Genomic DNA, 9421 nt, shown 5'->3' with positions numbered 1-9421 from the left:
AGCTTGTCGGTCCGTGCTGCTGCGGCTGGCGGTGCAGTCTCCTTCCCTGCTCCCACGTGGCCTGACGTCGCCGTCTCTCTCCTTCTTCGGTGCTTGGGTAGTGACGCGCACAGGGCTCCTGACGCGCTGCCTCTCGGCTGGATCTGGCTTCAGCTCCGTCCCGCTGTGCTTCTGATGCCGCTGTCGGGTATCCTCTTCTCCCGCCGTTCTCTCCTGCCAGCGTGTCCTCTCCTTCCACGTGAATCCTTCGCTTCCCGCTCTCCTCCCCTTCACTTTATCTTCACTCCCCACTTGTCTCCTCCTCCTGCCCGTCCTACTCGTTTTGGGCGCGAAGCTGCGGGGATGTGTTAACCCCTGACGTCCCGGGCATTAACCCTTGGGGCACCACATTCACCCCTGCTTTTTCGGATGCGTGTCCCCGCGCATCGTAACACAACAAACATCTGTCCTTATTCTTAAGATGCAACCGCAACAGTAACAATAACAGTGTTTTTCGGACTACAGTATATACACACAATAGGTTACAGGAAAAAGATCTAATCCTGGTATCGCCGGGGAAGTGTACCCCGAGTGCTCCTTTCGGAGCGTCTTAGCTCGGGCTCGGGGACCACTTCCACAGCTGCACAAGGTACGGGTACTTCAACTGGCTGTCTATAGCGGGCTGGCGGTGGCGCAACTGGCCAGCCTACCGCCATCAGCAGCTCGAGCGGGTCAGTGGGCAACGGAGGCATGGAGGTTTCCGCGCCATCGGGCTCTTCGTCCCAGTCATCCGTTGAGGTAATCTCTGACCCTGGTTCCAGTCTTGGTCGGAGCTTGATCTGGTTTCTATGGACCCAATGTGGATGGGTACCATCCAGTCGCGAGATCTGGTACACGGCTATCGTCGACCGGGGTTCGGTTATGACCACATAGGGGTCCGACTCCCACTTGGGGTCCAGCTTACTTCTGGGTCGGTTGTTCCTTTTGAGGATGACGCTTCCCACCGGCAACGGACAAGCCTGGGCATTTCGGTCGTAGTCTCTCCTTTGTCGATCGTGTAGGCTCTCCCGCTGTTGGTGGACAATTCGGCTAGCTTCTTTCATTCGGTCCTGATGCTCATACACCCATGAGGTCTGGGGCACCACTGGGGGTCCGGTATGAGGGAGGTCGAGTTGCATATCGGCTGGTAACCTCCCGGGCCTTCCGAACAGCAGGTAATAGGGTGTGTACCCTGTCGAGGTGTGACATGTGTTGTTATAAAGAAAGGTCAGTTCGGCCAGCAATCGGGGCCACTCTGATCGTTGATTCGGGGGTAGGGCGCGGAGCATATGGATGAGTGTCTGGTTCATACGTTCGCAGGCGCCGTTCCCTTGGGGGTGGTACGGCGTAGTGCGTAGTTTGTTGCACCCGTAGTAAGCGCAGAGTTCCTTGAAAAGCTGAGATTCGAAGGCCGGGCCTTGATCGGACAGAATTTTCTGTGGAAACCCATAGGGTCGAACGAATGCCCTCCAGAAGATTTCGGCCGTGGTGCGGGCGGTTAAGTCCCTTACTGGCACTGCCACCGCGAACTTAGTGTAATGGTCCACTATGGTCAGGGCGTAGGTATATCCCATGGGGCTGGGCTCCATCTTCACGTGATCGAGCGAGACTAATTCCAAGGGGCTACCGGTTTGTATGGGATGCAGGGGTGCCCTCTCCGTGGTAGTGGCTGGCCTCCTGCCCGCGCAGACCAGGCAGTTTTTACACCATATTTCGGCATCGTGGCGTAGGTTGTGCCAGTGGAATCGACTTCGCAGGGTGGCTTCCGTTTTCTTGCTCCCGAAGTGCCCCGACTCGTCGTGATACGCCCGTAGGACAGTGTCAATGGCGGCTCGGGGCAGGAGGAGTTGTTCTCGAGCCAAGTGGGTCCTTGGGTCAATGCATTTGCGATAGACTAGTCCGTCCCGCACCACCAGGCGGTCCCGCTGCCGCCACAACTGCTGGAACTCGGCGGGGGCCTGATCCCTTTCATCCGGCGACGGGTCGTACTGCTCCGACAGGTGTTTCTTAACTCGTTGAATGTGTGGACACTCCCGTTGCCATCGGGCCCAATCTTCGCCGTCACTACGGGCGGTGGGTTCAATGGCGGTTGCCTTGGCCCGCTGTCGACCAACCTGGGATGACCGTGCCGGGAAGTGGGGCAGCTCCACCGTCTCCCTCGGGTCCACTTCTTCCCCCTCCTCCGTGACCGGCAGTCGGGACAGGGCATCGGCGTTGGCGTTACTGCGACCGCTGCGATACTCTATCTGGTAGTTGTAGTTCGCCAGCCGAGAGGCCCACCTTTGCTCCAGGGCGCCGAGGCGGGCAGTGGCTTGATGGGCCAGGGGGTTACAGTCGGTGACGGCTACAAACGGGGTAGCTGCCAGGTAGTCTCTGAATTTTTCGGTCACCGCCCACACCAACGCCAAGAACTCCAACTTAAAGGCGCTGTAGTTGGCATCGTTCCTTTCGGTGGGTCGGAGGCTGCGACTGGCGTAGGCGATGACCCTTTCTTGGCCTCCTTGCTTCTGAGCCAGGATCGCCCCCAGGCCTTGTTTGCTGGCGTCCGTGTAGAGCCGGAACGGGAGGCTGTAGTCGGGGTACGCTAGCAGTGGGGCTGTAATAAGGGCCTGCTTGAGACTATCGAAAGCCTGTTGGCGAGCGTCGGTCCAGTCTATAGGGATCTTCTTGTGGTATCCCTCTTTTGGGACCCCACGGAGCACTTCAGCCAGCGGGCCGGCTATTCTTGCGAAATCTTGGACGAACCGCCTGTAGTACCACGCAAACCCCAGGAACCGCCGGATGTCTTTCACCGTCTGGGGTATGGGCCATTCTAGCACCGCTCTGATCTTCTCTGGGTCAGGGGTGACCCCCTCGGCGTTCACCACATGGCCCAGGTACTTGACCTCTGGCTTCAAGAGGTGGCATTTTTCTGGCTTCAACTTGAGGCCGAACTTGGTGAGTTGTTGGAAGACCTTCCTCAGATGCTGGAGGTGTCTATCGTAGGACTCGGAGAATATGATGATGTCGTCCAAGTACAACAAGACGACTTTGAAGTTCATGTGGCCCAGGCAATGCTCCATCACCCGCTGGAAGGTTGCAGGAGCATTGCATAAACCGAACGGCATCCTGTTGAACTCGTAGAGGCCCATGGGGGTCACAAAGGCCGTCTTCTCTTTGTCTTCTTCCGCAACTCGGACCTGCCAGTAGCCGCTGGTCAGATCCAGTGTGGAAAAATACTTAGCGGTTTTTAGGGCTGCCAGGGACTCCTCTATCCGGGGGAGTGGATAGGCGTCTTTGTGGGTGACACTGTTGAGCCTTCTATAATCCACGCAGAAGCGCAGTTGCCCATCCTTCTTACGGACTAGGACCATCGGGGCCGCCCACGGGCTATGACTTTCTTGGATCACCCCGCTGGACTTCATCTCTTCCAACATCTGGCGCACCGGTTGGTAGAGGGCTGGTGCCACTGGTCGATGTCGTTCCTTCACGGGATGAGCTCCCCCTGTCGGTATGCGATGACAGATGTCTCTTACGACACCTATATCAGACGGGTGTTTGCTGAATGCGGCGGCCTGTTCTCGCACTACGTCCAATACCCCTTCTCTTTCTTCTGGGGGCGTACTGGCGTCCCCCACCTGGATACCCTTCCACCAAGTGGGCGGCTGGTCTGGGTCGGCTTGCACGCTGTTCTGTTGGCCCACGGACAGTGGGGGCACCACGTCTTGGAAGGTGGTCCACCGTAACGTCGCCAGAGGTTGGTTGCGATAGATCTTCACCACCCGGCTGTGGGGGTTTAGCACTCTGATGGGGACACGGCCCCCCTTGACAGTTACAAGGGCACTTGCCACGACGACATCACTCCGGGCCGGGATCGGTCCTGCTTCGACCAGTGCATCGTAGTCGCACCCGTTGGGCCCGCAACGAGCCTTGCCCCATAGGATTGTCTCCGAATTCGGTTGGAGCTTCACTGGTTTCCCGTCCGTCAACCGGACTTTACCAACTTCGCCCGACTTGGGCACGAACCGTTGATGCCCCTGCAACACCTTAATAGTCTTCTGTAAGGCTTGGTCCCTTGCCGTCACGCCCCTAGTAAGCTCAGCCTTCAGCGTGTTCACTAGCTCATCAGGGCACCTATGTAGTACATTCATCCCGAGGATGATGGGGGCGAACTCGTCTCCTTCCACGGCCGTGACCAGGCATCCTTGTTTAGGCAGTAGCGTATTTCCAATTCTGATGTCTGTCTCCCAGTAGCCTACGCAGGGTATGGCCAGGCCATTACTGGCTATGAGCTGTAGCCACGACGGGGGGGGTAGGACGACCTGGCTTTCATCCCAGTGCTGTCGCAGAGTTGATAGCTGTATCGTGGTGATCTGTGAACCTGTGTCCAGCATGGCCGGGATCTCCACCCCTTCGATCGTCACAGTCACGATTGGGCACTGTCCGATGAAGTTGGGTCGCCACTTCTTTGGGTCTGCTTCTATTCCCTGGGTTCGCCCCGAGGTCCGGCCCTCGACCTCGGGGTGTTGGAGTTTAAATGTTCCTCCTGTCCGCAATACCTTTCGGTATGCCCGGCCTCTTGACATCGGCGGCATATCGGGCGCCCTTGGTTGTCGAACTGATCGGAGGGTCGCCGTCCATACTCTCGGGGTGGTTCCCACCTGTTCCGAGCCGGTCTCTGCCTTTCTGTTCTCCATCTTGGCTCCGACTGGTTCGGTGCCGGCGAGTTCGCCATTCGGCGCATTTCCTTCTGCATCTCTGCCATCCCTACGGCTAGCCCCTCCATTTGTTTCTGGAGCGTCTGCATTGCATCCTTGTCGGGCTGTTGGCCACCCTGCACTGCCAAGTCGTGGGGTTGTTTCGCCTTTTCTGTACCGCTGGCGGTGGCTCCTGTTGATTTTGCCCCTTCTCTGAAGCCAATCAGTTCCGGGTATTCCTCCTCCCTTCCTTTGGGGTTGCCGGTAATGGCTATAGCAGCCGTCTTAAAGTCGCGGAAGGTCTTGCCCGGCATTTGTGACTTCAGCAGTCGCAGTTGAATCCTGACGTTTTCTTGGGATGCTCCTTCGACGAATTGGATCGTTAGGGCCTCGTCCGCATTCCGCACTTCCTGCGGGTCTACTGCCATGATGGCCTTTAGTGTTTCTTGCAGACTCAGGGCATAGTCCCGTAGAGACTCATTTGGCCGCTGCTTGCGAGCATACAACTTCATCTTGAGCTCAGGGATGGTTGTTGTTTCAAATGTGGTGAAGATTTTCTTCAGCATGTCTGGGGCGCTTTTTCTTTCTGCCAACGGCCATGAAGCCACTTCTCTGCGTGCCGACCCCGTTAGTTGTCCCATGAGGATTTCCACTTTCTGCTGCTCGCTAGGCCGGTACATCCGATATGTGGATTCGAGGTTGTGCTTGAAGTCTGCGAACGAGATTTTTGGCAACTGATCATCATCTCCGCTGTAGGTCGGGAGCCAGGGGGCCCCGAAATAGTATGGCAGGGTTATGGCCGCAGGCGGTGTTGTGTCTTGGGCTTCCTGTTGATCCTGGTTTTGCTGGTCTGCCTGTTGCACCACGTCTCCACCCTGTGGTTGCTCCATCTTTCACCGAGTTGCCGCTCTCCTGATGCACCCGGATCCTGTTCTGTGTGACGCCAAAAGAGATGTGGTGCACTGGAGGAATTTGCTTCTTACCTCACGACGTCGGGGCGCTCCAGATCCGTCCGTTTCTTGTTAACCGGGTGGGCAGGAGGTAGCTCTTCAATGAAAGGGACACTTGCTGCTGGGTTAACTCAGGTTTATTGGAAGGCTGAAGGTAAACGTTACCCACTGACCCTCACTATCATTAATAGTGCAAACGTAAAGACACAGCAGTATACAACAATAATTACTCAATTGACAGTTATTACTGAACACCTACTGAACACAGGTACACAGTATCAATTAACTCCAACCTGGCCGGCAGTATTGGCAATAGTATTAATTTGGGGTGGGTTTACTTCCCCAAGTCCGGACTGACCCCAGGCACTTCTTACGTTACGAATACCGGCCGGTGTGGTATAGGGCGGAACACCCCCGCTTTACTGTGACTAATAGATCGCCACACCGCGCCCGTACTGTTAACTCAGAAGCGCGCTATACACTTCACTTTACAACTAAACTTCGCAATACATAAGGCACAGTCAACATTTATCAAACCACATAACACATATCAATACAATTTCCCCCGGGGGTCACCTGCAATGAAGTGGCCGGTAATATCAGTCCGTCCTAGTGTTGAGTCCCTGACAGAATATCAATGTCACAGAGAGTCCCGGAGAATAAGGTGTACGGTGAATCCTGAAAAAGTGTTCCTTAAGAGGCCTGGCGTGCAATTTACAAGGGTGGCCACAAGATGGCACTGTCCCCCCTCTTATGTCCAAATGAACCAAATGTTAATACTGGGGAAGGAGAGTTAATCAGGGTGGGAGTAGTTACTCCACGTGAGGACCCAGGTCCCTTGGGATCTGTCTAAGTAGTCCAGTACCCCTAAGTGCACAACAGGTGAGTAGTGGGGTTTGGTCCTATTAAGCTGTCTCCTCTATAAGGGGAAGAGGTGCTGGGCAGCCTTGCTGGGCAGCGATTGGTGAGTGCTGCACTGGGGTAGGAGTGCTGGGGAGCGTTTGGTGTGCGGCAGCGCTAGGGTAAGGGTGACTGGTGCGGGTCCGGCTGTGCCCTGGCTGGCCTGAGAAGGGGGGTACCTGGCTTCAGGATCTAGTTGCAGGCTCCCGCCCGTCACGATCAGCGTCGCGGCTCCTTGCAGGGGTCTCTGCTTCTCTCTTCCCTCTTCACCGGGGCACACTAGTGGGGGCGCTGCAGGCGCAGCGTTGCCCCACTCAGCGGCTCCTCCGGCTCTCTGTGCGCTGGCTGGGGGAAGCGGCGACAGCAGCTTGTCGGTCCGTGCTGCTGCGGCTGGCGGTGCAGTCTCCTTCCCTGCTCCCACGTGGCCTGACGTCGCCGTCTCTCTCCTTCTTCGGCGCTTGGGTAGTGACGCGCACAGGGCTCCTGACGCGCTGCCTCTCGGCTGGATCTGGCTTCAGCTCCGTCCCGCTGTGCTTCTGATGCCGCTGTCGGGTATCCTCTTCTCCCGCCGTTCTCTCCTGCCAGCGTGTCCTCTCCTTCCACGTGAATCCTTCGCTTCCCGCTCTCCTCCCCTTCACTTTATCTTCACTCCCCACTTGTCTCCTCCTCCTGCCCGTCCTACTCGTTTTGGGCGCGAAGCTGCGGGGATGTGTTAACCCCTGACGTCCCGGGCATTAACCCTTGGGGCACCACAGATACGGGTTATCAAGTTTGATCTCCTACGTTTATGGGCAATGTTTCCAGAGGTGATCACAGTTTGGTCGGATATTGTGACGCGCCGTTATTGGAGGGATGCAAGGTCGGCTGACAAGATCAATAAGGCACGGATAAAAGTCAACAGGGCAATTGGGCGTTTTATGGCTAGAAACGGCGCGGTGGTGGTGAGGCACAGGGAACTTGAGTCTGGTGCCGGTGCTTTTTGGAGAGGAGACGGTGTGCATTTGAACGCTGTAGGGATCGATGTTTGGTCCTTGGGACTACAGGAAGGGATAGAAACAGCGTTCCGGATGTGGGGGGGTCGCCCGGGGTCAAGGGCTTAACCCCGTGCTTGGTGGCGGAGGGGGGTCCTCGAGGTTGGTGGCATTGAGGCTTAATTATGCGGCGGGGAGGGCCCCATGAGGGGGCTGGACTCCCCTGGGTGAGGCTAATTAATGAGCACTGGGTGTTGACAATTGGTGCCCTCGAGCCAATCGCTATCGGCTGGGGGTAACAACTCCTGGAAGTGCTTAGAGGTGTGGATTGATTTATTGAGGGCCTCGGGGACCACCTTCAGTGGGGAATGTTTTTGATTATTGTTAATTTTGTATTGTTTCAATAAAGATGGCTGCTGTGGCCAATTTTATCCAACAAGAGAGTTATGTCATTTGTGGGGGGATAATTGGGCACAGCGATTAGACAATACCCTGTCATGTAGGAGCCGGACTGGAGGCAAAGCCTGGGGGTAGGCTCCCCTGACAGGGTTTGTAGGGAGCTGACTAGCTGGACAGTCATAGAAGGGGTGTCTAAGGAGAGGGTCATAGGGGGAGGGGCTTAACGGGGTGTAGTAAGGGTATATAAGCAGAGTGCAGGCAGGAAATAGGGGTCACTGGGAGATTTTTCTGAACAGCTCCCACCCACCCTCCCTAATTTTATAATTTTTAGGAAGAATTATTGATAGGTTGTCTTTTGTCACAGTGGCCTGTGCGGAGGGGGGTCCTCGAGGTTGGTGGCATTGAGGCTTAATTATGCGGCGGGGAGGGCCCCATGAGGGGGCTGGACTCCCCTGGGTGAGGCTAATTAATGAGCACTGGGTGTTGACAATTGGTGCCCTCGAGCCAATCGCTATCGGCTGGGGGTAACAACTCCTGGAAGTGCTTAGAGGTGTGGATTGATTTATTGAGGGCCTCGGGGACCACCTTCCGTGGGGAATGTTTTTGATTATTGTTAATTTTGTATTGTTTCAATAAAGATGGCTGCTGTGGCCAATTTTATCCAACAAGAGAGTTATGTCATTTGTGGGGGGATAATTGGGCACAGCGATTAGACAATACCCTGTCATGATATTGGATCTGCCCTGGCACTGCTTAGTGCATAATATACATGTTGGTTGTCACATATATGAGTTATCTGGTGTCCACATGAGACAATCTCGTAGTGGGATCACCTGAACTCTGGGTTGTGCGTTATATGCAGTTTATATAACACAAATACACATGTGTAGCTATAGGATTGTGTGATTAATGCCTGAGGGATCTACCCTGGTACTGAGTTATGCACAATACACATAAGGGTTGTCACACACATAAATTGCCTTCTGTCCACATTCGGCAGTCTTGTGATAAATCACCTAGACACTGGGTTCTGCGCTCTGCATAATTTATGTCCAATTGATGCAAGTGTGGGCACAGGGCCGTCAGTGGCCTCTATGTTTTATTGCATTCAATCCGTTGTTCTGGTATTACCATGAAATAATCATGCACAGATAACCTGGTGTACACATGAGGCAATCCCGTGATTGGATCACTTAGGTACTGGGTAATGTGCTGCAATTAAGAGGTCAGCAATTTAAATGTGCCAATATGCTACATGAACGCAGCACTGATCCTTTCATTAAGCTGAGCAAGCACAGCCAGCGCATTAAGTCGGGATGCGGTCATTGGTCTACAGCAGGGCTGGGCAACACTGGCCCTCCAGATGTTGATGAACTACACATCCCAGCATGCCTTGCATCAGTTTCAGCATGGCCACGTAGCAAAACTAATGCAAAGCATCCTGGGATGTGTAGTTCACTAACATTTGGAGGGCCGGTGTTGCCCAGCCCTGGTCGACACCATAAGG

The sequence above is a fragment of the Crinia signifera genome, chromosome 1, assembly GCF_055691185.1.
Source record: "Crinia signifera chromosome 1, ASM5569118v1, whole genome shotgun sequence".
Classification (NCBI taxonomy): Eukaryota; Metazoa; Chordata; class Amphibia; order Anura; family Myobatrachidae; genus Crinia; species Crinia signifera.
The sequence above is the reverse complement of the archived record's forward strand: the minus strand, read 5'-3'. Positions refer to the sequence as shown.